The sequence below is a fragment of the Pithys albifrons genome, chromosome 8, assembly GCF_047495875.1.
Source record: "Pithys albifrons albifrons isolate INPA30051 chromosome 8, PitAlb_v1, whole genome shotgun sequence".
NCBI classification, from domain to species: domain Eukaryota; kingdom Metazoa; phylum Chordata; class Aves; order Passeriformes; family Thamnophilidae; genus Pithys; species Pithys albifrons.
The window spans coordinates 23,671,343-23,698,818 of NC_092465.1; the positions used below are offsets into that span (position 1 = coordinate 23,671,343).

The window sequence follows — 27,476 nt, forward strand, 5'->3', positions numbered from 1 at the left end:
TGTCCACAGTGCACCCTGTTTGGGCATCGGGGTGACCATGTTCAACTGCTTTTGGAAAGTTCTCTCAGTATAATACAGGAACATATCTTGTCTTAGTCAGCTTGCCCATATTTCAAAGACCTGTTGGATTAAGCTATTGCAAGAAGCATATAATTTTCTGCTGCTGTGCTCATGTCTCACAGAACCTCCATGTTACAGATCCTGGAATCTGCTTGAAAATTCTGTGTCCACTAATGCAACATGTGTGAGCAGAGGTGTTTCTCAGTCATCTGCATCATTGCTATAAAGTCTTTGTGCTTTTTAAGATAAAATGACTGAAATCACACACTGCCTGAAAAGGCTGTTTCATATTCTTATGTTAACAGTGTTATTCAGTCTTAACTTACATTGCACAAAAACTGCAAAAGTCATAGTATGCCAGGGACAGAACTAATGACGTGGTTCACCCTCTAGGACTATGACAATTTCTCAATATGACACAAATTTTTTTGTGTCCTTGCTAACAGGAAAGAGAACACTACCTGACAGCCAGGTATTTTATTAGTGTTTCCCTTCTGTTAACAGCATTAAAATGTATTATTTTTACTTAGGTCCAGTAAGTCTCAATTTGAAGATCATAGATGATGATATACTTGTCTCAAGATGACAGCCAGACCCCAAAAGTGTTCTCTTTGTTTGAAATACATAAATTTTATAAAAAGTTGGATCTGAACTTGCAGCTGTGTAAATACTATAGGCTCAATGTTTATGGTCTTAAAGTCCCAGCGCTGACTTTGAATTCATATTACCTTTACCATAAATTGATGTCTTTCTTTAGGCTCTCTACAGAGACCAGAATTGGCAGGTGGGTACGTTTTTCATGTTCAGCTTTAAGGTCTGCTCTGCTCAAAGGGCAGAAGTGGTATTGTTCAAAGATGTTTGTCTTGCTGTCTCTGAAAAATACTAGTGCTGTGAGTTTTAAAATAATTTTCAAAATAAGAATATTCCATTTTAAAAATATGAGAGCTATGGTATTTTAAATCATACAGTTACTTGCAGTTTTTACCAATGCAAGTTGCAATAATATGTACCTTTACTGAAATGCTATGAAATGTTTCACTTATGAATTTGTTCTTGCACTTTGGAAAAATGAAGCATTGATCTTTTAACGGGAAACTTTATACATGTTTCATTTTGATTCAGAATAAAGCTAAATTTATTTCAATTGACTGTTCATAAATTCCAGTATAACATTACTCTTTGAGTAGCAATCTGCCTGTTTCTACCTTCGTGGTAGTATATAGTAGTGCCTCACCCGTGTATGGGGACATAGCAGCTTTTACAGTAATCTATTTGTTGTAGTACTACAAAGTATCATAGCAGTCTTCTAAAGGGTAAAACAGAAGTGTTGATCACAGCAACAGAGTTGTGTGTGTGCAAAAAGATGACAGAATTTGGTGGTGTGACTGTAATCATGTTAAGTCAATGCTTCTAGAATGTCAGATCACATTAGGAAATAGATGGGAAATGGTTTTGTTTAAAAACAATACTTTAAAACTATATTTTTAAATTATGAAGAATGTGAAATGATTGTCCCGACTCTGCTGTTCAGTATCATGTGGCTTGTCTGAGAGTGACTGCTTTCCCATGGTACTTCTACATAGTAGAATGTAAAATGGATGGTCTCAAGCCAGGGCTGTGATAAAGCTACCCCCTTTCAGGAGCTGGAAGGGCTTGGCTCTATTCCTATGAGTGACATGGACACACTGAGCATGTGGCTGTCCAGCACTGCCATTACATCAGTCAGTGCTGGCTCAGCAACACGGTATTCAAAGCAGTTTAAAGACAAGGAATATTGCTGATGTTGTGTACACAAATGAAGTTTGGTAAATACTGAAAACAAAAGGATAATTTGATAAGTTCAGTTCTTGACTAGACTCAACCCTGAGGATATGGGAGTAATGAGAAGGTACCCCAGCTGCTGACCTTTCTCTCGCCCAGCCCGTGGCAGCAGCCGGCAGTGTTTCCTGTCTCGCCCTGTTCCTGCTGCTGCAGAGCAGGAAATCCTGACTGCCCAGAGGCGAGGGTTAAAAGCCCTTCTGAAACATGAAGTGACACACATGCTCACCTAGCAAATACATAGCAGCTGCATAAATACACGTAAAGATGAGGCCATAAAAGCTGGTCATTAAGGAAAGTAAATCTGGCTAATGTTAGAAAGCAAGATGTGGGTGAGCTAAATGCAATACTTTGGTAAGTGGGTAAGCCACAAGGCAAGCTGGCCTTCTTAGCACTGTTCTTAGCACTTCTGAAAGTACAGGGCAACACTTTTTTCCAGTTAGTTTCTTTTTTTTTAATTAAGATTTTTGTTATAAGTGAAGAGTTTGTCTTTCTCTGTGCTTGTAACTGTGTTAAACCTAAATTCTAAGCTGTGCTCAGCTTTACATGTTAGTGTATTCTAGCACAGGAACATGAGGAATAGAAGCCACTGGCTTCCTTCTTGATTGAGATGGTATCGAAGCTCAGTTTATATATGCAGAGGTGCCTCAAATGGATGGTAACCTTCTCTTTAAGAGGTGAGATCCCTTAAAACATAGCATTAAAAAGTCTGCAGCAAACAAGAATAAGCTGTGAAAAAGGGGCTGATGAGAGAGAAGGCCAAAGAGAAAAGATGATGGAAGAAGATGTTGCTCTAGCTTTACAAGCGTGGAGTCTGTCCATGTTGTTATGCTGCATTTGGCTGAGGAAGCAGGGTTTACTGTTTTAGATGGAGGAGATGAGTGACAGCTGCCCAAGGGGCAGGGAAGAAAGGCTTTCAAGAAGGCTCGTACTCCAGTGCAGAGGTTAGCATTGCAGCATAGAACACAGAGGCTGTCTCTCTGCAAAGCTTCAGCAGGCAGCACAGCCCATCAGCACACTTAATAAAAACTTCTTTGTACAACTTCACCTGTCTGCTGCATGACTTACTGCTAATGAAATCATGACCAGGAAGCAAAGAGAATTGCTAACGGGAAAAACAGAGCAAGGACAGTGTAAGCCAGTGTCTTGTGTGTATGGCTAAATTACAATGAAATGAACATCTGGCAGCAGCTGCCAGGCAGAAGGGACCTGGTTGCTATAGAGAAATGATAACTTTAAGAAAGTAACAAATTTGCTGCCTTGGTTACAATTTAGTACTTTTTTAAGGCCGATGAGAGGAAATCACTATCTCTTCATTTGTAGAACTGTGACTGCTCTGCAGACACAAATAAAACGTTATTTCCTGTTCTTTTCAGTGGCTCATGTAAGATTCCCCTTCATATCTGGACTCGAGTAGGTGTTTACAGCTGAGCCTTTGGGCTGCCTGCTTAACCATGCTACAGTGCTTTGGGCCCTTCTGCCTGACTTCTATCACTCCATGATTTACATTACTAAACCCAAAATGATCCTCGTTGCTGTTGCAGAAAGGACAGGCTGATTCTCATCCACCCCATTGGAAAAAAAAATTAAGAAAGAAGAGCAAATGGGCTGCTTTAATTTGCTTGTTTGTTTTAAAAACATGTGCTGACATGCTAGAGCTGCAGACCAGTCAGGACACAGCAAAGTTAAACCAGCTATGAGTGGTTAGGCAGGGGACCTTGTGGGGAATGACACATTAGTGATGCGTTACACAAGTGCAGAGACAATACAGTAATGTGCAAGACCATCAGCAGCCAGAGCAGAGTACTCGCCACTGGAGTTAAATGTAGATTCCCTGAACATGATGCTGAGCAGGTTTATAAACACAGGGACCAGTGTCCAGGAGCAGTTGTGCTTGCATCTGTTCCCCTCTGCGTGTAGAGCCGTGTGTTCCACACTGATATTTAGCATCTCAAGTCTCCGTGATGTTACGTTCTGTTGTGAGTCTGAAGAAGGGGATTTACTCATTGCTTGCACATAAGCTCTTCAGAAACAAGATGTTTGCATGTGCCGACTTCTCATGAAGCTGCCTGGGGAGCAACAGAGGTTTGCTGATCTCCTGCCAGGCTGGGCTGTGTGAGTGATTGGCACTCGGAGTGCTGAGCTGCCTCACAGGGGCTGTTTTCATTCTCTGAAGGTTAAACACACATTCAGTCTCTGTATCTGGAAACTCCTGCCATTTTATTCCAGATATACTTTTCTTGCTCTGGCTGTGTGTATTCTGATCCTGAGAGAGGCAGCTTTGTCCTTCACATGATTTTCAGCCCTGCCTGAACGAATGTCACCTGCCTCAGCCACAACTCGTGTGGGCACACACACCCTCCCCCCCCCCATGTCCTGGCAGCCACTGAGGGACAGGTCTTACCCTCTGGGGAGGGGATAATTAAACAACGGAGGAAGAGGCCAGAAATCACTGCCTGAGGGCTCCCTGTTTGCAAGAGCATTTGGACCCTTCCCCAGTGCCTGACCTATTTCTCCCCTATCCCCAAGGACAATAATAGTTCTCAGCTGTGTTCTTGTGCCAGGTGAGGGGGAGATTGGTGCACCTGGTGGGAGGTGGGGGTTAGCCCTCACCTGAGCCCCTTCTTCGCCAGCAGTGGCAGGTCAGAGGGGGCGTGGGAAAAGGGCTGTGTTTGCCTGGAGTGTGGGTTGAGGGGGGCTGCAGCCCCTGGAGCAGGTGCTCTCCCCAGAGCAGCAGAGCAGTGCTGCTGACCCCAGCAGGCAGAGGCTGGCAGAACACCCTGGGGGAAGAGCAGTCGCTTAGGAGGACACTGGTGACTTTTTTGCCTCCCTGGCTGCTTGCTGATAGTAACGTGGGGGCTTGGAGCAGATGGCTAGTGTAGGTCGAGGAGGGAGAAGCATATAGTGGGGCTGCCCTTGCCTGGATGAGGTGCCCCGAGAAGGCTCTGTGGTCAAAGAGGCTTGGAGATGGCAGCAGAGCAGCAAGGGCTTCCTTCCCTGGGCCAAAATGAAGCTGCATGAGGTGTCCCCCCCAGTGAAAGGCCCTTGGAGAGGGGCTGAGGGGAGTCCTTGCTCCAGGACTGGGAAAAGCAGGTCCTCCTTGGGAAAATGGGGAGCTCTGAGCATGTCTGAGTGGAGTCCAGTGTCCCTCAAAGTGCATCCACATGTTCATGGGTATCTCTTGGCTTTTGCTTCCATTTCAGATGGGCTGGGTTTAAACATGAGACCTGTGAGTCTTCAGTGGCCTAAGGAGGCAAAAACCATGTAGTTATACGAGTTGCTTCTGTTTATAAGCAGTCAGCACACATGTATCCAACCTGACTTAGCTAATGGGTCTATGTTTTGTGTGTTGAGTGATCTTAAGGTCAGCAACTGCTCAGCTGCGGAGCAAGGTGAGTAATTGTTATTTGCCTTTGTGCTTGGAATCAGTTGGCAATTTTCAGTTAAAAGAAGCTTAATTCAAATTTTGCTTGGTATGTTGAGGCTTCTGAAAGTAGGAGGCTTCTCTGGTGCTGCTGTGGGTCACTTGTATGTTACACACTCTGGGTATGGCCTTTAAAACACCCTTCTTTTGTCTGCTATTGCTGTTGGCCTTGAAATGTGGCTGAGAAATGCCAGTACACTTGTTTAACCGTTTCGGATGTGAAGAACGGCTGTATTTCAATCTTTGCTGCTTTTTCAAAACAATACATGTGAAAAAGCAAAAGACAAAAACATTCCGCTATAGTGGAAGCTATAATTGAATTTGCTTCTAACCACTGTATTACAGTGACTTGGGTATAACCTGCCTGTAAAACTCCACAGCTGCTCTAGTTCTTTCCTGTCGGAAGGCTGGCCATAGAATAAATTAAGAGTACAGAACTGAAACCAAGATGTTAAATAAAACTTTTATTAAACCTTCCTAGGTTTATTTTAAAGAGTGAGGCAATAAAAGTGAGCATATAAAAATTGCAATTTAAAATAATGTGCTTTCTTTTAATGTCATTTCTCTGTTTTCAATTTTATTGGTACAACTGAGTTATTTACTGAAGTTGCATACCAGTATTTTTCCAACTGCGATGGTGGCTCGTGTTTGACTTTCATTTTTGGGATGCCATGGATAAAGGAGAGAAAATACAGTGGAAAAGGGAAACCACAGAGAGCTCGTTACAGCTCTTTAGGTCACCACCATCTGGCATCAGCACAATGTAGGGCAGCTCAGAGGTCTCCTTATTTTACCATAGGAGAGGAACCCTGGGGCCTCTTCCCTGCCATGGAGTGTCCCATAGCTCCCAGGCCTCATGAGAAGACAGCTGCCTCAGCTGTGGAATCTCCACCTCTGTCTTGTAGATTGATGGGGCCCCAGTTCCCTTCAGTGTGGCACAGGGGCGAGAGGGAACAGGGGCAAATGCACGGGCAAGGATGTTGTCTGCTGGCATTGGGGCTGTATAACTATTAGTTTATTAAGCCTTCTGAGTTAAAAAATAATCGTGTCCAGAGCACCATTTCTCTGTACTTCAACTGCAATGGTAACAGGATTGAAATGTTTGGATTGCATTGAATTTCTTTACCTGTTGATATTTTTGATGTATATTGTTTAACTTCACTGAAGGTAAAACAGAGGGTCTTCCCTCTGGCGTTACAATCTGCTGGGATAAGGAGGGAGAACCCTGATTGCTTTACTGGATTCTTCTTTGCATTGAAGAAACCGTAGTTCCTGTAAAAGAGCATTTCCTGTGTGCTCTGCAAGGAAGGCTGGAGGACAGGGAGGAGCAGGTGTGTGAGCAAGGTGCATCTCGTACCCAAAATGGATGTTGTGTTTGCCATGGATGCAAAAGGAGAAATCTCCTGCTTGCTTATTTGCTCATTCTCTGTCTGGACCCTACTTATTTGTAGAACTGTGGTCTCAGTCTTGCAGCTACCAAGCCCCTACAATTGCCATTGTGTTTCAAGACACACTAATTATAATAGATCAAGCCCACAGCTTACCAGTCCGAATCAGTCCAAAGGGCTGCTTTGCATCTGTAGTGCCACAGATGGCTGGCAAGGTTGGTCACCTCTTAGATAGGTGCAATAGTTGCTTTCAAAGACAAAAACATTTTTTTACTTATTTGCAACTGAAATTGCCCTATTTCTGTAAAGCGTTGGCTAACAAAGGCTGTGGGGGCGATGCATTTTAAGATCTCAGGTCAGGTTTGCTCAGTGTGGATACTTTACTGCATTCTTCTGACTTTCTTACTCAGGTTACATCAGCAGAAACAGTTTCTGTGCTTCTGGTGGTGACTTTCTGCTTCGGATGATAGGGACATTAACTGGGTGTATGAAAGCAAAGCTATGCCAATGTTTTCATGTAAGACATCTTCCTCTCGTGTTGCTTCTTCTGGCATTTAATGAATTCACAGAAAACAATTTGTCTGTTTTGATCAGTGTATAAAACTGGAAAGAAATGGTTTAGGTTATTTCAAATGGACAAAAGATGAAATTTATAATAAAGCATTCTGAGTCAGAACTGTTCACAGTGGAGCACTTGAGATTCATCAGCTGGAAAATGAACCTGTGGCAGATCTGTGCCTGTGCTTTCTGATGCTCCCAGTGTAGACCGTTCTCTCCTCAGATCTGGGGTAAACTGTGTACTTTGTGGAGTTCCTCCTTCACATCAAGGTGGTTTACATAGAGACACTGTATAACTAAACTGGGAATCAATTACAGTGGGTGCATTAATGAAGATAATCTGTATGAATTCTCTGTGTGGATAAAATGCTAAACTATCTAATCTTGAGCTGGTTTTTTTTCCTCAAAAATTGCAAAGTCCAGCCTGACCTTTGGGAATGGGCAAGGTTATTATTTTAACAGTCTGATCTGATCCTTACTTGCTGTATTTTCCTCTGCACTTTGGGATGTGTCTGCTGCAATGCTGGGGCACAACAGAGGTAACTAAAACATGTGGTTTCTCTGCTGTTACCAGTGTATTGCCATCTGGAAATCACTGAGGGAATCTGTTAATTCAATTTTATTACTGTATATTTTAAAGACTGTCAAAAAGCCCAGGGCTTTGGGACAGGTCTTCATTTTAGTTTAGTCTAAATCAAAATAAATAATAAAATCCTCATGAAGATGTACAGGCACTGTGAGATACTTATCCAACCTGACATAATAAAAAAATAAACTAATGATGTTTTATAGGCTCATGAAAAAAATATTTACGTACCTTATATGACCATGCCAATGAAGTTTTAAACAGATTAAAATCAAAGACAGATGCCAGTGAATCATACTGTATGAAAGAAAACAAAGGAGGAAATGCAATTATGTAAAATTTAACCTCACCAAATCTGATTTAAGAGTATTGACTCTAAGTGCAACATATACTTGATTCTCTTCTCAGACCAAGAAATTTTGGTATGCATTTGGCAAGACTCTAGAGACAGATGAAAAAAATTGTAAAAATGTACACTGGGTAAGATTTTTGATCAGAAAATGGAGTCTGGGAATGTAACTAAACTTGAAATTAGGGTATTTTGGTCTGTGCAGTTACTTTTTTAAAGGTACATCTGAGATACCAGTGGCTGTTAAAACAAGGTCACCAAAAAGGCAGGGCACTTGCAAAGTAAGCATGTGAACCCAGCTCAGTGGAGCCAAGTACTATGGTGAGTACAGGTACATTTAAGTGTTCAAGTGTTTTAAGTGTTTGCCCAGGAAGTATAAATGTCTAGGAAAATTGGAGACATCAGCAGATCCTCTATCACAGTATTATAAAATCACAAAATTAATTAGGTTGGAAAGACCTCTGAGATCAAGTCCAGCCTATGACCAAACACCATCATGTCAACCAGACCATGGCACTCAATGCCACATCCAGCCTTTCCTTAAACACCTCCAGGGATGGTGACTCCACCGCCTCCTTGGGCAGCCCATTCTAATATCTCATCACCCCTTCTATGAGGATGTCAAACCTAAACTTCTCCTGGTGCAGCTTAAGACTGTACCCTCTTGTCCTGATGCTGGTTGCCTGGCAGAAGAGACCAACCCCCACCTGGCCACAACCTTCTTTCAGGTAGTTGTAGAGAGTGGTAAACTCACCCCTGATCCTCCTTTTCTTCAGGCTAAACAACCCCAGCTCCCTCAACTGCTACTCATGGGACTTGTGCTCTAGTCCCTTTGCCATCTCTGTTGTTCTTCTCTGCACAAAGTCACAAGGCCCATGCTTCATGCCAGAAACTGGGTTGTGTATGTGTTTCTTAGATGGGAAGTACTTTTGGCACAGAAATGCACTTCTGTGATTTGCATCTCCTGCTAAAAAACCAGATTGGTAGCTCTAACACTAGGGAAATTTGGAATCAGAATGTACCACATGAGTAGCTTCATAATAAAACCACCCAGGTTTTGTTCATGGAGTAGTTGCCCACACAGCCCCCAGTGAGCTCAGTGAAGAAGCTGGTGAGGGCTCAGGGTGGCTGAGCAAGGCAGAGCTCAGGTGTGTGTGAAAACACACAGGTGTGAGCAAAAAATGGAGCATCTGGTAGATGGTACCACGGAGGGGAATTTTTGTTTTGAGGATGGAATAGTTCACCAGAAATACAGATATATTTAAAAATGACCAACTCAACACACAAGCACTGACTACGACACAAGCATGTATCTTTCCTTGCACTGTATTAGCACTAGTGGTCTTTCTCCCATAGACCACACCAAATGACTAATGAATTTCCGTAAGGCAACACTTCTCAATTGCTTTGGCACTCTTCCACATCCTTGCTGAGGATTTGCCGAGTCCTGCAGTCATATAGCACTGGCCTTCTGCCTTTTTTTCCTGGATGACAAACTGATGGTGCATTGAGACTGTTTAAAAATATTCCCTTTTTTCCATGGACTTGATCTCCCATGGAAGTGAATACACAATGTGCAAATGTTAAAAATGCACACATAAAAATGGGAGAGAATGTGGTCTGGGCACCATGAATGAGCTAATCAATTGCCTCCAGAGGCAATTCATGATACTTCAGTGGTGATCTTAACACCATTTAGAAATGCATCACATACTGACCTGAAACTGAACTTGAACTTTGAATCAGCTACGCTTCTCTTAGCAGTGTAACCAGGAGCAAGCACGTCTCAGCTCTTCAGAGCTTCTCTGAATCTAAGTTCTGGCTGGGAAAGAACCCTGTACGTGATTTGTGTCTGGGATGAGTTTTCTGTAAGTCAATGTATTTCTGAGAAGAATAATTTTTTCCAACTTGTTTTTTATTTTAATTCAGACCTGCAAACTAGCTTGTAAAACAGTACATAAAAATTGTTAACATATTTCTGCCCATGGGAGATCTGTAGCTGGATTTTATTCTTTTTTATATCAGATTTCAAAATATCTAAGCAGCCATGACTGTGATCGAGATTAACAGCTATGCAAAATGATTGCTTTCAGAGAAAAGTGCTGAACAGAACTCAGCAAGAATAAAAGGTGTGAGCTCTATTAGGTGATACAAATCTATCGTGATAAGACTGGCAATGCTTCTGTCTTATTGATATTTATTTTTTTAACCTCTTTTCTTCCCTTAACCATCCCCCCCACCCCTACCCCCCCCCAAAAAAGAAAACAAAAAAAACCCCAGAATCACAATAAAATACCTCAGCGTATTTCAAACCAATGCAGTGAGCAGTGTCCAGACCAGAGTCTTTACTGGTGGACTCCTGGAAGTCCATAACCAGGTGTTCAGGGTGGCATATGAGCCTCTTGGTTCTCCCTCTTCTTCTCACGCATATACCTATTTTCTCATTGGTCACACTGGACTAAGGTGGCTGTTTCTGGCCCCTTTCCCAGCCATGCCCTTTCCTATTAGTGCTATGTGACTGTGCAGTTCAGTCTGTTTGCTTCCTGAGCTGCTTTTAGAAAAATTCCAACTTTTTTATCAATCAGAGTTATAGGGAAAGCTGTCCATGTGTTCACTGGCAAAGTGAGCAACTCGATTTCCTAGCACTTGAGCTCTCTGACAGATAAAGCTGCAGCTGTGTCCTACCAGCCATGCTGGAATGACACACTGGACAAGCGAGTCTGCCTCCTCTGACTTCTCCAGTGCTGGCCAAAAGCAATCTGAAAATACAGTAAATCTATATTTAACTCGAGATCAAAGATCACCTCATGACTCCACAGAAAGTTAAGTCTCACTTAAAGCCAGGCGGTGCAGGTTTGAATGATACGAGGAAAGATGTTGAAAAACAAATGGATGATGTATTTACTTCAGAGTTATTGGAATTCCCTGGTCTTAAAAAACATTTGCTATTTCCACCTTGCAGCAGTCTGATGTTTTTTCAGTTTTCTGAAATGAGTTTAAGATGCTTAAGTTTAACACAAAAGTTTTAAAGGCAGTTAACAAGCTGTTCTGTTTTCTTTTGGGGTTTGGTTGGTTTTTTTGGGACTTTTTAGGTTTTTTGGGTTTGAGGATTTTTTTTTTAGTAAATGCCTTTCAAAGTCCTTGTATTTATTTTCCCATTGCTTGCATGCTATAGAGCAATTATAACATCTCACAGGAAAAACTGAGCAACCTGGTCACTACTTCTGTCAGTGCACTCTAGAAAAGTACCAGCTGTGGTTAGCAAGGTTCTTCTCTCTGTTCTTTTACAGTCTCTGTTGTGATCAGGAGGAACGTAAGTCAGAGCAGGAGGAAGAGCCCCAGTTCGTTTAACCTTTGGGGTTTATAGAGGCATAACTTTTATTACTGTTCTTTTTTTTTAATGTCCTTACCTCCTCAAATGTTGAGGCCAGCACCTCCTCAAATGTTTGGTGGGCCCCTAGCCCAGTCGTGAGTAATGAACTGTCCTCGACAAACTCTGTTGTGAATTCAACCCACAGAGGGCAGTTTTCTATAAACACAAATTCACTGGCTACTCTTTTGACAGGTATCTTTATCTCTCTCATAGACTGAGCCAAAGAATCTGCTCCAAAGATCCCAAACTCCAAGCCATACAAAGTCTCCATACAAACACTGCAGCTCAGGACCATCTCTTACTCACCACTGGCTGAGATGAGAATGAGGTGCAACCACAACAGGTAAGGCTACCACATCAGAAAGGATGATGATAGAAAACACCTGAGGAACAGCTTCAGTTGGAAAGGAAAAGTAGCCTGATGGGTTGCCACCTTCTCTAGTGTCAGAGGATGTCACCTGTTGATGAGTCCTTCGGTTTCACCATAGTTGCTTCTGGTTCTGTTCTCCTGGTCTGTCCCATACTGTGGTCCCACTGCCAACAAGGCACACAGTTCCCAAGAGATTTCCTGTTGTGTGATATTTCTCTTCTTATAGAATCATGCAGCTATGACAATAATTGGCTCTGAATCAAGGACTATTTATCAGTGTTTCTAGACTGACCTTTCCAAAGTTTTGGGATTCTTCCCTTGCATCATGTTACATCCCTTTTTTTTAAAGTAATTGAGTCCGAGTTCTATTAGCTAATCTTATTAGTTAAGCGATTTTGGTGATTTGTGGAGTTTAAATAGGTTTTTGTGTTGTTTTGTGTAAAAGCATAACTCTGTGGGCCCTGGGTTACAGTTATGAGGTGTTAATGGGCCCTGGCAGAGCAATCATGCATTCTGGAGCACCTTAGCGTTTATTTTGGGGCTTTTTTTCATTGTTTCTAGGCTACAGCTTGTAAATGTGTTCATTTGTTGTTTGGTTTTACTTCTGTGCCATTGCTTTCACTGGCTTTTGTTTCTGTTCTGCCAGACTGAGAAGTTTAGCGGAACTTCTTCCATGCAGAAATGAGGCCAGTGGAGTCTTGAAGCAGCATTGCCAGTGGTTTGCTGATAAATGTTGTGTTTCACCAGGGAGTGACCAGAATTGCTCTGGTGCTAAGTTAGTTACGTGTTTGAAATCGTCACTGCCGGCAGATTTTACTCTTTCCTTGTTCCTTCTTGGGCTTCTTCTATTCATTATAAGGATTTGCTCAAAAATTAATATGCTTGGGCTGTCCAAAGGTTTGCACTTTCTTCTGATGTGTATCATAACCTTCTGTGATCTATGGCCCCCCAGCACAAGGAACCAGCAAGAAAGTACCTGAAATTATGGTTTGGCTACAGATACTGGTTTAAAGCCCAATTCCTCTATTATTTTGCATTGCAGACAATAGGCCAGATCAGTGCAATTCCACTGAGCTTTGATTCAGTGACCGAAAATTTATGCCAGCTGAGAATCTGGCCCAATGTCTTTTTTATAAATGAGATCAAATTTGCAGAGAGACGTTAAGATCTTTTATTAGATCCTCTTGATTTATTTGAGGGAAGGGAAAAACAGAAAAGTTTTTGGACACACAAGTTTCTTTTCAGGGAGAGGTATCTTTTGTAAATCCTTGTATTCTGAGAACGCCACAGAAATTGTAATTAACAGTCCATCTTGCAGCAAAGAGGTGCATGAAAATAAAGTGTGAATAATGATGAAGCACTGAGCTTTCTCTCCTGGATCCTGTGCTATGCACCACACTGAACCCTCCCCCTTTTTTGTAGCAGTCTCATCTGGGAAAAGAAGACTTGTAGTCATCTCTCCCTAGATCTGACAGTCTCCCATGCAGCTGTCCCTATTTCTTCCTAGAGCGGATACTTTTGCTAGGGTTTGTGGGGTAACTGGCCATGCCTTCCTGGGATTGCTGCTTCTCCCTTCCCTTGAAAGTAGGGAGTGCACAAAACCACCTCACTAGGTGTACATAGGTGGGCTGGGACCTGGGACTGCATCCTCTCCACCAGGACCTAGGACAAGTCTTGGTTTGTTGTCCTGTCATACATCCAGCACTGCTGTTTGCACCTTACAAGTAATCAGATACAATTAGAAAATGTGAATATGAGTGTATTCTCAGGACTACTAACTCATGACTGCTGCGAAGGGGACTTGAGAAGGTGGCCAAGACTGTTGGAATGAGTGAGCAATGCTGGGGCTGCCTCTGGGGGCCTGGGTTCAGTAGTGATGGTATCACAGAGAGCTCTCCCTGAGGGCACAGTGAGGTGAGGGCTGCTGTCTGTATTCTCCAGGCAGACAGAGCTGCCAGGTCAGTGTGTATGAACACCAGGTGTAGGTCGTGATTGTTTTTTTTTTGGCTGTGTGTACAAGTGGTGTGACAGATCCCCCAGGAAGAAGAGATGGCAACACTGGCTTTCAATGCTCGTGTGCACCAAGTGTTCAGAGTCCCATATATAAAGCAGGAATTTCATAAACCTCTTTGAGCAAGGAAACCACTTCTTCAGTTCCCCCAAGAGCAAGTGAAACCAACGCCTTGCCTGGGATCCTCATTGGCCTCTGCCTGCATGTGTCTCAGCTGTGCCGGGCCAGGCTCTATTGAAGGTTTACTGCTCGGTCTGTCACCATGAGAGCATCCCACCTTCTTCATGACACCCCAGTGGGGTTTGCTGCAGGGACCGTGCTTAGATTTCTTTGCTGAATTGATCAAGAATGTAATAGGTGAAATGATAGAGAGAGTTCAGACCTAAGCACAGGGGGTACAGGGTATAACAGGAGGAATAAATCTTTGTCCCCCCTTCCTGGCCACATGTGCCATAAGCCTGACAGACTTATGATTTTAGACAGAGAGCAACATGTGCTACATCTTTTATTTCTCTAACTGTTAATCAAAAGGTATCTTGTATAAACAAGGTAATTGCCAGCTCTGGCCGGTGTGGGTGGGCTGACAAAAAGGCTTTGCAGTTCTCTGCAGCACAATCTTTGCCAGACACTGGCCCTGGTAGCCAGCAGCCGCCATAGGGACTATACACCACCGTGGGTGGGTGTGTAGTGCTGCACTCCCTGCTTGAGCCTCAGTGCTGGCAGGGCTGAGCCGAGCTGTGATTCCAGCGAGCCCAGAGAAACACTGCAAAGGGAATAGCGGTGTTTCAGCAGAGGCAAACCCTCATGCATACATCTGGGCTCTTTGTCTGCATGGGTTGTAGCCTGAGTTATGTCTGCTCACTTTGTTATGATATCAAGCCTGTGATTTTTCTCTTCTTAGTTGTGCCAAAGAATGTGAAACTGCAGACAGGACAGCATAGTGCACATTAGCAGGCACTTTCTTGTCCACAACCCAAAATAGGGCAGGAAACTAGAAATGCTAAGAGGACTTTTCTTGGTGCAAGGGGCAGGGAGTGACATGAGCCAAGTGCTGGTGCACCATTCTGGCAGTGAACTGGAAGGGAAGTGCTGGGTTGGAAGCCTTTTTGTGAAAACGCAGCCACAGGTTCTTTCCACTTCATGTGAGTCTGTGGGAGAGGAATAGCCACATGGGGCCATGCTGCTGAAGGGATGCTTGAGCACCTTTCTCTGGAAGCTTTTCAGGCTCTGCAGGGGTGACTGCTGTGAGCAGACTGTGCACAGACAGCTTCTGGGGAGCTGGCAGGAGAGGACAGCAAAGCTTCACAGCATCAGAGTTATTTCTTGAAAGGAAAACATTTTATTGTCCAGTTTTATGCCACTATTTGGTGCAGTAGTAATTTATCTCAAAGGACTGTTTCCAGGCTACTGATGTCAGGTGATGTGAAGCTGCAGCCAGGCCAGAACTCTGGTGCCAAGATGGTTTTGAACAACAGCCAGTGAGAGCAAGAAGTGCCAGGGTGATAATAAAACAGCTTCTGAAGGCACTTCCAGGAATTAGCAATCTATTTTAATTTTAAGAAATCTGACAGTTTTGTAAGGATAATTTCTAGACTGCTGGGGTAAATCTATGAAAGAGCAAATGCTCTTATTCTCTTCTATAAATATGCATTGATTAATTTAAAATACCAGACTTACAGTAGAATTCATAACATCTGTATTACAGCAACCAAAATCATGCATCTTTGTTATTGATATCTTTCATCTATTGGAAAGGATCACACCAGCTACAGATTCTCTTTTGACTCATGTAGTTATCAAAAGCCCATCAGTGGCAAACGAGGTTAATGTGAAGTGTCAAGAAATACACCACTGGGACAGCAATCCACCCCTGCCTAATTCCAGCTGTTACATGGTGTTAGTCTGGTATGGGAATGACAGTTCTGCTGCATTTGATTTCCCTAGAAATCATAGAAGTAGGGGTCAGAGTGAAATTAGTTCAGCCATAGAGATTGCTCCAGCATAGTTGCCCTTGCGTGTTTTCTGCTTAACTTGTGCAACTTTAAAGGGTTACAGAAAACTTAAGGGTGTACCAAGGGAGATCGGCTCAAAGTAGCAAATTTCAGAGCCAAATCTTGATGCCCAAAAACTTGAGGAGGTTCTTAGATCTGGAAATTTGATTTAGCCTGTTCTAGAAGTATTTCAAAACCTGCATAGAAGCCAGGCTTGCATTCCTCAGCATCTCAAAATTTAGTGGTAGTTACTTCATAGTGAAAGCAGATTTATATTTTGCTGGTCTGGAAGTGACTGATTTGCTGAACATCAGGTGATAGAATTTGCTATAACAAATTGTTGGATCAATGATCTAACACATGAGTATGCTGTTACTGACAACATGTGATGATTCAAAGGCAACAAACACATCTTGCTGTGCCATCTCTTAGGGAATAATTTCTTCCTGGCACTTCTAGTGATCATCTTACCCCATGAAGCATGAGCCTTGATTACTGATATTTTAGCATGCATAACTACAAGGCTGTTACTTTTAATGGAGTGGACAGCATGTCTCACGAGAGTTATAAACACATCGTGCATTTGAAATACAATTCTAATGATTTGGCTTATTCTAATGCAGAAGGCTTTGCCCAATTTGATTAGCTGATGAAAACACAGCATTGCTCAACAAATCAGCAGGATTCATAGTTAACATTTTTCATGAAGTCACAATGTAGGGTAGATAGTTTTCGGCTCAGTAATACATCTATCTTGAGCACCAGCAATATCTGCTGAGAATGTTAAGCTTGGGAACAGCAGCGTGGAGTTGGATGTACCAGAAATGTCAGTTTTGTATGTCTTGAAGTGAGAATTGCAATGACCAGAGCACTATGATTTGGAGCGATCCATCATTAAGTAATGAATTCTCCATCACCCGTTTTGGCCCTCCCTTCCATGGTGATAATTTTGGCCAACTACCTTGCAAATCAGAAGGACTAGTCTTCCACAAATATTTTCCTTGTGCTATTTATAACTGCTCCTTCAAAAGGCATTGCCGGCTGAATTCAATCTTTGATGCTGAGGTGTTTCAGAAGTAGCACCATGTTGTAATTTCATGTACTGCCTCTGGAATTTTCCAGTTTGCATCTATGTAATGTACAAGTGCCCTGTCTTAGATTAAACAACCAGTGAGCAGAAACTGACTATCGAGCAGCTTCCTTCAGCTTGCTGCATCCTGGCATCAGGTTTTAAACTGTGGTTGACTCCAGTTACCAGCTCTGAAGGTGGGCAGTCAGTCAGTCAGGAATGAAGTGTTATGTTGCCAACATTTCTTTAATGCAACTCTTGAAATATAAACACAGTTGCAGCAGTTGAGTTTTCAAGCCAGTTTTGGTAGATATGTCCTTCTCTGGAGCTAATAAAAAAACCTCCTGGAGGTGATTTATTCTGAGCTCAAAGGCTGCACAAGGTGTAATCTACCTCTAGTTTGGGTTTTTTTTTTATTTGATTGTGAAATCTTGTATGAAATAAAAGAGCTAAAATAATTTCAGAAAGGACTATTAGCAAAACCTAAACCTATTTTTGTCAAATCATTCATGAATTATTTCAGAGTGTGGATTGTGTGGGATTTGCTGCTGAGCTGTACTGTCTACATGGGGTGACAGTAAAGGTGAGGATTTTTGTGACCTTTGGTCCCATACCTGATTCTGTAGTTTGATTTCCCAGAGCAATCAATTTGAAGATATATAGAACTGGAGTGCCAGATTTACACCCTGTCTGGTGTGGTCTACACATAAAGCATGTGCAATGCATCTGAAGCTGCTTTTGTGCTAAGACATGATAGTTTCATGGTGGATTATTTCTCTGAAGCATCTTTTCCTGTTACTGGACAGATACTTCATCCTCTTGCACAATAACTCCATTGAAAACTTGGTATAGGGTTATGTAGGGTGTGCTATATATATTAAGGGCTATACAGGATCTACAGTTTCAGTATAGGGCTACGCTTTGACAGAAAATGTGACTAAATTCTGCCCTCCCCTTATTTCACTATACAAGCAACTTTTAAGTGATGACAAATATTTGACTTATTCTGTGTAAGCTGATGAATGGATATCATAGACAGAAAACAGGAAAACTAACTTCATATTAACACTGGTGCTTCAAAACCTGGGTGGGCTGCTGTTTTCAATGCCTTCTGTTTAAAATGAGCTTTTGAATTTTGAAGTGGCAGTTTAAGATAACAGAAAAGTCTGGTACCTTTAAGAATGGGGATGCCTCAACCACTAAAAAAAAAAATCCTACTGGTAAAGATAATAGCCTCATCAATCTTCAACATAAGGTAAAATCCTTTAATGTTTGGGTTAGTTCCAAGCCCAGAGGGATGGCTCTTCTTCTCAGACAAATGATTCAAATGGGAAGGTCCTACAGAGCCATCTCCTGTCCCCTCTGATTTCAGCTATGATCTCAAAGTTGGCTGTGGTATTTGCAATTCATGGGAGCCTCCTCGTGCCCCCTCCTCTGTCTGGCTCACCCTCAAAAGCTTGAAGTACCTAACTAGATGAAGTTATTGAAAAAATATTTTAAAAATCACCTTTGGCTTGGTCTTTCTTGCTTTTATCACTGTATCATATAGCTGGGAAGGAAGCTGTTGGCCCACAATGAACCCTTTTCAGCAACTTTTCATAGCTGAATGTGTGTGGGTCTGACTGTGCTCTCCATCAACAAGATTTTTTGACCTTCAGTTTCAGTGATACTAAATAGAAGTTTTAAGCTGTCTACATTTTATTGGACAGTTTTTTCCTCTCTCTTCCTATCGTCTCACTTCTTTTGGATGGCCTTCTTTTAGTGTTTGTTTTTTTTTATCGAGTCTCCACATTTACAGATCCCAAGGGAATATTTTACCCACATGTCAGCCTACCTACATCATCCTTTGATTTTTACAAAGACCTGTAGCACTTAAAATGTAGCAAAATGGAATTTAAACCCAAATTGAATCACACCTTGTGGCCACCTCAACTCAGTCCAAATGCTGCAAGTATAAGGACCTAGAGTTGCTATACAGAAATGCTTATTTTCTCCAGATATGCAGGTCAAATGTTCCGTGTCTGTTTCACTTTTTCTTCATTTCACCTTATTTGAAGTTAGAGTGACAATATATATAAAGCGTGCCTGTCTGCCTGTGTCTGCAAGGATGTCAGTCATCTATGAATTTATATTGCTTTTTCAATACTCTTGATAGGTGATAGTTTTATTTAGACCATCTAGGGGATATAGAAGGTGCATTACACAATATAATCAATGCAATGGCCGAGATCACATTCACATGAATTTACTAATAAAGTAATGTCGCCAGATGTATGCAGAGAATTAAGAAAAGCCAAGCCATAAGATGTCTTGTAACCAGTTTTTTTTCCAAGACTGGATGTTGAGATCAGCTATTTATTTGTTATCTAAAGTAGATGAGAAGTAATGTGAATGGTGTTACTTACAAGGCCATTCTGAACACTTTTACTTGATCCTTAGTAGCCAGTGGATTGCCCCTTGAAGGACCCTGTGCTTTAACTCTTAAAAGGAGACTTGTGTGATTCTGGACTACCAAAGCAATCTTGGATGGTAATTATTCTTTTCTGGATAAAAGTGCTGTTGGTTGAGAGACTGCTAAGACAAGTCATCTCACTCTGTTATCACCACTCAAACCTTTCCAGTTCACATCAGTAACCCTACTCATACTTACTATAGCAGCACTAACAACCACAGGGGAAAAAACTTCACTTTTTGCAGAACTTCCTAAGTCACTGCCTCTGCCTGCACTCATGTGTTTTAGTGTTTCAGACTGTTTCATTAGCCACTCTTTTGACAGCCTCTCAGCTTAACAGTGGGTAAGGCTGCAGCTGCAGTAGGTGTCTGAAATTCTCCCTGATGCAAAGAAATTTTGCAGCTCACCTGCTGCCCCTTTACTATGAAATGCTGCTTCCATTCCCCAGTAAACGAGCTGATTTGATCAAAGAATTTCTAGTTATTTATTTTTATGTCTTTCATTATTGGTTGTTCATAATCATTCTCAGCCTTCCTAACTTTCCTACCCTTAATTTTTATTTGTTCTTGCTCATATTCCCTTTCTATTGACTTCAGTTGGGCTGAGTCTTCACCTTTATTCTTTTTTTTTTTTTAAAGGCACCTGTTTGGCTTGAACAATATCTTGCCATTTAACCGTTTTATTACTTTCCTGCCTCCTCCCTGCAATGCACACCTCTTTTTCCATGCTTTCCATGACTACATTCAAGTTTCTTAAACAGCTTCCATGCTGAGTCTAAAGATTTTAATTTCCTTGCTTTAAAGTACTTTTAATATCTACTGCACTTAAGCACGAAGTTTCTCTTCTGTGGGGCTTGTTGATGCAATGAGCTCCTCTCTGGGATGCTGAGTTACAGTGTGGCCTCAGCCACAATGGCTGGGTCCTCCCTGACCTTCTCCTGGTCACCTCTTCCCTCTGCTTCAGCCTGGCCCATGGCTTGGATTAATGAATCTGATGAAAAACTGCCCTGGGGGGAAAAAGAAAAACAAAACAAGAAAGGAGAGGGTTTTCTGACAGCCTTAGTGGAAGGCACAAACGGGTCACGAGCTTCAGCACCTGGTGTGGGACTTGAAGTAGCTCAGTGTTTCTTGCCTGACTCTTCAGACAGCACTGGGTTTAGTTTCAGGTTCTGCCTGTACTTGTATGATAGTACAAGCTGGATGAAAACCTGTGGGATCACCCGATGTACTTGGCAGCAGAACAAAACCTGTTTAGCTAAAATCCTTATTCCTCTGTAAGAGGTGTGTTTTGACAGGTGCTTTGAGAAGCACTGGAAGGTCTTGGGGCAGGAAATTTTATGAAAAACTCTGAGCTGGCAGGAGCAACTTCAAGCCTGTCTGCAGGGATCCTGCCACTAAGTACCTGCACCACACCCAGACCATAATGTGCTTTTCTGGGGGCACAGCAAATCAGTTGTCAGGATGGTGCTGACTAATAAAATCATGAGAGCTCTCTATAGTTTGGCAGGCAGACTAACTAAGATCAGAAGATCTGGAAACAACAGAAATCAGTGATGTGCACTGGCCTTTTGTTTTTATTTTCCATTGATACATATTAATTTTCTTACTACTAGACCGTAAGTGATTACACTCCAGGGAAGAGCGAAGTGTGTATTTTAAACCTCCTTTTGCACCACTCTTACACCCCTTTATTTTCTCTGGATTGGGATTAAGTGGAATAATCAAATCTTAAATCAAATATTAATCAAAATAACTGGTCACCTGGAAATTTGCATCAGTAACTTCTTGAAATTTTTTTGCAGAGATTGTTTATACGATACATATGTGCTACATATGGACCTTACTTAGCCTGTACAGACCCTGGATACCCATTGGCAGCTGCCTTCCTGTGGTCCTGACCACCCATGGTACAAAGGATACTGGGATCAAGAGAGGGATTTTCTTAGCATGTGCCTCATGCACTGTCCCTTCTTCCTTCATGTGCATCCATTGGGTGAGCTCATTGCAGCAGAGGCTGTTTCCAGTCACATAACTAGCAGCATGAACACGCATTGGTATCTGGGATAAACAGGAAAACCTGACTTATTTCTCTGGAAAAGGTAGTTCTCCTTTGTCACCAGGTTTGGTGACTCTACCTGACCTCAACTCGGGAACGAAATGGGAGTGGCGACACTTGAGGAATGAATAACTAGTGTCAGGAGAAAATGTTTTGGAGGGAAAAGCTGTGGGTAGATTTTGTAGTTGTCCAAGACAACATACATGAAAGTATGTAAGAATTCAGGTGGGGTTGCTGTGTGGTGGTGCACAACAGGCTTTGAGCTTCACTGGTGTCAAAGAACTCAGCAGGGACTAACAAAATGGGAAAAACCACTTTGGAGCATGTGCATCCATGTAGAAGAGTTTTATGCTGCTCTTTTCAACCCCTCATTTTGCATGTTTGTTGTGTTTAGTGAATCATAAGAACTGGTACTAGGAGAACATGAGAAAATAAAATGGTGGAAGGAGGACACTCATTTCTCCTCCTTAAAATGCCAAGAGAAAAGGATGAGCTAGTCTTAAATTTAAGTGGTATAACTCCAGGAAATTCAGGGAACTTGTGAACTTGGTAGGGTGGTGGTAAAATCTAAAATATTTCAAGGTATATATTTCTCAGGTTTTAAGGCAGCTTTTTTCTAGAATTCAAGTTTTTCCTATCAAGGACTGAACGAAGGAAACAGATGTCTGAGCTTTGCAGAACTGAATCCGAATTGTGCAGTTCCAGCTTGGCTGTGTTTTTCTTCTCTCTATATTGTTAGTTTGAAAATGTCTAGCTCTATTTTTAGTTCTTAATTTACTTTTTTGCCGTTCTCTAGTGCCAGAGCACAAAGTTTCAGCCTTAGACAAATTTTTATAATCAGGTTCCAAACCCCTCAAGTTATTTGATTGAAAGTACTTTTAAGCCTTTGACTGGGTATGTGCTAGCAGGTGCTGCAATAATGCATAATGGTACTGCATGCTGTGACTGTTTTCTATTACTACCCAAAGGGAATTCAGAGTATAGAAGAGGAGAACTTCAGGAAGTGACATTTTCCCCAGGGCCTATGGGACTGTGTTTGCTAGAAGGATCTCTTGACTATTCTTGCAAGATAAGACATGGAAAATAAATTAGTTATTTGTAATGACTCTTTTATCGTTGCAGCAAAGCTATGGCCAGTCAGGGCTGGTAATGAGTTTAGGTGTCCTAACCTCCCTACCTTTGTCACATTCCTGTGCCTGGAGAGTTTATTTAATTGAACTGCTGCATTTTTATTACCAAACTTTCCAGGCTTCAGAGGCAGTTCATGAGCAGCAGTGTGCTAAGGGAGCATGGAACAGCTTCAACTTTTTCAGATTCCCATGTGCTGTCCTCCTCCTCTACCACCCCTGTCCCTCCAGAGGTGCCTCTGGGTCAAAGTTGAACTGAAAAGTCATTTAATGTAAATACTTTGGCATGCCTCAGTCCCACAGGCAGTGGGCAAGGTACCAAACTTCCAGGCACTTTCAGAACAGTCTGAGGATGGTGTGCCACAGCAGTGGCGCTGCAATCCCGGCTTGCGTGCTTTTCTTCACCAACACTGTAATCTGTGCTGCGCTTTAAACAAGAACAGACACTGTCCTCTAGGCTTCCCTCCACAGATATATACAAACTGGGCCAAACTCTTTCCTCAGTGTCATTGGAGTAAATCAGAAGTAATTCCACTGACAGACATGAACATCACAGTGAACTTACACTGACTGAGGGCAGAAAAAGGGACTACTCTGCCTGCCTGTGTATGTCAAAGCTGTCACTGCCAACCATGCCGAAATGTTCATTTACTGCAGCACATCGATAGCATTATTGTTATTTCAGACATTATTTGGGTGGAATTGAGTGGTTAAACACCTGAAATCTCAGTAGACGAAAGAGAAGACTATAAAGTTTTACGACTGTGGAGTAGGAGATTGCAATGTGTAGGTTCGATTAAAAGAAAAAAAATCAGAAACTATGTTATATTATGTACTTTAGAGGTTTTGTCACTGAGTTGATTAGTATGACTTAGTTATTAGCTGTTACTAGAAGCTTTCCACTGAGAAATGGAATTAGAAATACCAGTTGCCGTATTTTTATTCACAATCTTGTTGAATTCATCTCAGTCTCCCAGATGGAAAGAGTCCTAAGGCTGTTTTACAGGTTTAAATATTTGGTTATTTGTTTTTTTTGGAAAAAATGCAACCTGCAGAAAGCCAATGTTTTGTAACCGCTGGGTTTCAGATGCACACACCAGAGCAGAAAGGGCCAAGGGCTGTCAACCACATTTGTCCTTGGGCAGCTGTAATTCTGGTGACTGGGATACTGATTTTTCCAGGCCAGCACTAGTACATTTCTAAATCCCCACAGCACTCCCTGATCTTCTTGTATCCCTTTGGTTTCCTTCTCTTTTATCTGCCACACTTACAATTCTCTTTCACTCTGCATGCCCTGTACAAGCCCTGTGATACCTACTCTGACCAACAGAGAAAGGCAAGGGATTAGGTAAGAAAACATGCATATGTTTTCTCACATGCACAGGAATTCACAGGTAGGTGTATTCCTGAAGCATACTTAACATATCATTTTTTTTTTTTACCTTGCAGCTAGATCACATGCATCTTTGAAAAAGACACTTGGTTTTTTGTCCAATCTCTGACTGGACAAATTCAGATATGTTCAGTGCCAGCACATACATGAGAAGATGTCAAAATGGTGGTAGAAGGTGTTGATACGATGTATACCTGTGGACTTGACTCTGAAATGCAATTTCTATGTGTTTTTTAGACACCTGAATTTGCTACTCGGAAAGGCCTAACATCAAAACAAAAAAGAGCCTTTAGCTTGACTGTAGTGCATTCCATTAGAGACATAAAATAATGTTTTCAGGCAATTGTTTTTAGTATCTGTCCCATCCTATTCCTGTACAAAGCCCTTTGCTTCTTCCTCCCATTTCAATATCTTAGCCTGTGTATCTTTAGTCAGCACAACCAGCAAGATCCAGTCTCTACCTGACCTGAGTGCCCTTAGGAAAGTTCTCTGGGTGATGGCATTTACAGACAGGAAAAGCATAGCAATGTGAGAGGGCAAATTAGAATGAGCTTTTGAAAACACAGCAACCCCCAGCCCAGCCCAGCCCAGTGAATTTGACTTGTATTTGTTGCAGTGAACGAGCCTTGATGTGCCTCCGGTCCCTCTTAAGGGAGGCAGATGGGGCTAATGGGCCAGCAGTGGAATATTGGTAAAGTCTTGCTTTTTGACCTGATTGTGGGAGTCCTTGATTTAGATATAAAACATTGATAATGTGAACCTTCAATTGCTTTCACAATTTTAGTTGAGCATGGTGTGTCCAAGGGAGACTTGTGGGTGTTCAGAAATTTGCTGGTAACCTTATTTTACCCATTTTTATTACTGACTGAAAAGTGCATGTTTGAGGGAATTTTTTTAAGTCATGTTTTTGCTGGTGGAGAAATACAAAGAAAAGAAATCCCTTTTGACAAGGGAATGATGTTATATTTTCTTTAATAGAGAGTAAGTTTTATTGTGCACCAAGCCAATTTATAAACGTGATCTCTGTAACTAGCACTTTTAATTACAAGGGGAAAAATGTAATGAGTTCATTAATGCTGTGAAAAAGAACAGTGACCTACCTGCCAAATGGCAAGGTGGAAATAATTAATCTGATCAATTAAAAAGAAACTGATAAATTAAAATGCAAAATCTTCCATGTGGTGCATTAAATTAGAGTGTTGCAATTTCTAGAGTGCGTGTTTATTGTCAGACCTGATCCTTTCTTTTCTTGCTTGACTTGATTTTGTGTTTGGCAAGTCCTGTTAGTGAGTTGTTTGGTGTTCTGGGCTAACATATAAATTCATACACCCAGGCTTATTTTGCAAAAGAGAGCTTGCAAGATCAAACTCTTTACAAAATCCAGCTGATGAAATGCATATGCCTTGTTTTTATTGTCATATTACAAACCTCCATATTCTCTTTGCTTTGCTTGCTTTCCCCCCGTTAAATGTCACTTGCCTTTCCTTGGGCTTTAAATGACCCAGGCATGGGGCTGAATTGCTGGGGTCATCTCAATCAATTTATGACCTCAAAAATCTGATCCACACAGAAACTATTGAGCTGCTGGAGCTGAACCCTAAAGTATACAGCATATTTGCTTCACAGAACTGGAAATAGTAAAACAGTTTATTTTCTATAAATACCAGTAAATTCTCTTGACATTTACAAGTACATAGTATTTTTTTACACACTGCATGATCTCAGAAGTGCTTAACAGATCAGTGAACTGTTTATCTGCTCAGCATAGGTAACTACAAAGCCATTATGTGCCCAGCAACATCCTTCACAAAAGCTCAAGACATTTGCATTAGCTCCTGTCCATCTCCAGGCCATAAATTGCAATAAAGAAATATAGTCTACTTCCTGAATGGTTGACCAGTGCTCCAGTGCAGCCTACAGGAAAATATGAATGTTATTGTTTACTTTAACTGGGGCATATATCATACAGAGCCAAGGACTTCTTGTTTGTTAAGATGAGAGTTGCTCTTGTCAAAAATACTTTGGGGCATGTCCCATTGCTAGGGAAAAATCAAACTGAAAACCAAAAGCTAGGCAGAGGATGATCTGAAAGTTTCATGACGGAGGTGTTAGAACTGGCAAGCATTAAAAATACAGGGGGAGAACCAAGTCAGATGTGTCTGTAATGTGGTAAAAATAAGCAGTGCATGTTATAGCCTCTTCAGAAGGTGTGGGTTTGCTGTGTGAGAGGGAACAGTGCTAGATGAAATAAACAGCTGTGGCCAGAAATAAAATTCCTGGCAGTTCAGCAGCTCTGGTCCTCCTTCTCCAAAACTACAAATCACCAGGGGGATTTCCCTCACCCCAGCTCCCGCCAGCAGCTCTGCAAAATCACCAGACAACCCCCACCACATGGTTTTAACTCCTGAATGCTCATTTGTGTCGATTAGATTTCCTTGATAAATCCTTAACACATTATGATTCAGAGCTGAATTATAGACTCTGCACCCATTTTGCTCACCTAAACCAGCATATCATTGCCTGTGTCCAGCTGAGTGTTTCTTCCTGGAGGGGGGAACACAAGTAGCTCCTATCGGTGACCAAAGACAGGGGTGCAGCTTCAACGGCACAGAAGAGGGTGAGAAAAAGGCTAACAAATTTATTTACTGTAAATGAGCACAGAAAATGTAAAATCAGCCCTGGGGTATGAGACTTGCAAAACTTTGTTAAAACTATGGGGTTTCTCAATACATCTGTCAGCTTCTGCTGTAACAGCCTTATAAAAACTGAGGCAGGTGTCATTGCTGCATGATGAAAGCTATCTTAACTAAGGAGATAAGCCTTTGAAAGCAACTAAAAGGTTGCTGAGACCAGACATGTATGGGAGGCTATCCTGACATGGCAAGCTGTACAAGCATTGCCAAGGTCAAGGGAAAACCCAGTGTTCTCCCAGAGTGGCTGTACTGTACTCTAGACTTTGTCCATCTGTCTTGCAAGGCTTGCTCTCCTCTCATCCCTCTGTCTGTCCCACCAGCCTGTGTCTGGGCAGTGTTGTGTGTCATGTACAGTCCCATGTCAGATTCAGATGTCCACCAAAGCTATGTGATGAGACCCTTGTGTGCTTCCTGAGCATGTAATGAAGTGCTCTCCTTGTGTGTCATGAGCTGAGGCTGTGTAATGGAAAGCATGGCTCCCCTCCTCATCCCCATGTGTTTTGCCTCAGTGCTTTGCTGCCACACCTAATGGTCATGGCTTTGGTGAGATTAGCTCTAGCATTGTGTGTAACAGCAGAACAGGCTGTGAATAAACAAATCCCAATCTGTGTTTCATGACAGCACCTGTTTTCAAACCCACAATCCAAGGATTGAAAAAGAGACGTTTTAAAATGGACAATAAACTAAGCTATTTAAGATGTGTTGTCAACAGCTCAGTAACCTCAGCATCCCATTTACAAGGCCCAAAGCAGGAGGTGA

General features: G+C 42.0%; 1 long non-coding RNA gene across 1 annotated transcript; it reads right to left on the reverse strand.

Moving 5' to 3' along the window:
- Positions 1 to 5,089: 5,089 nt before the first annotated feature.
- Positions 5,090 to 26,587, reverse strand: LOC139675200 (uncharacterized). Its single transcript, XR_011698451.1, has 3 exons — positions 26,525 to 26,587; positions 8,066 to 8,131; positions 5,090 to 5,123 (listed from the first exon to the last, which is right to left on the reverse strand). It is a non-coding gene; the product is annotated as an uncharacterized lncRNA (long non-coding RNA).
- Positions 26,588 to 27,476: the final 889 nt, after the last annotated feature.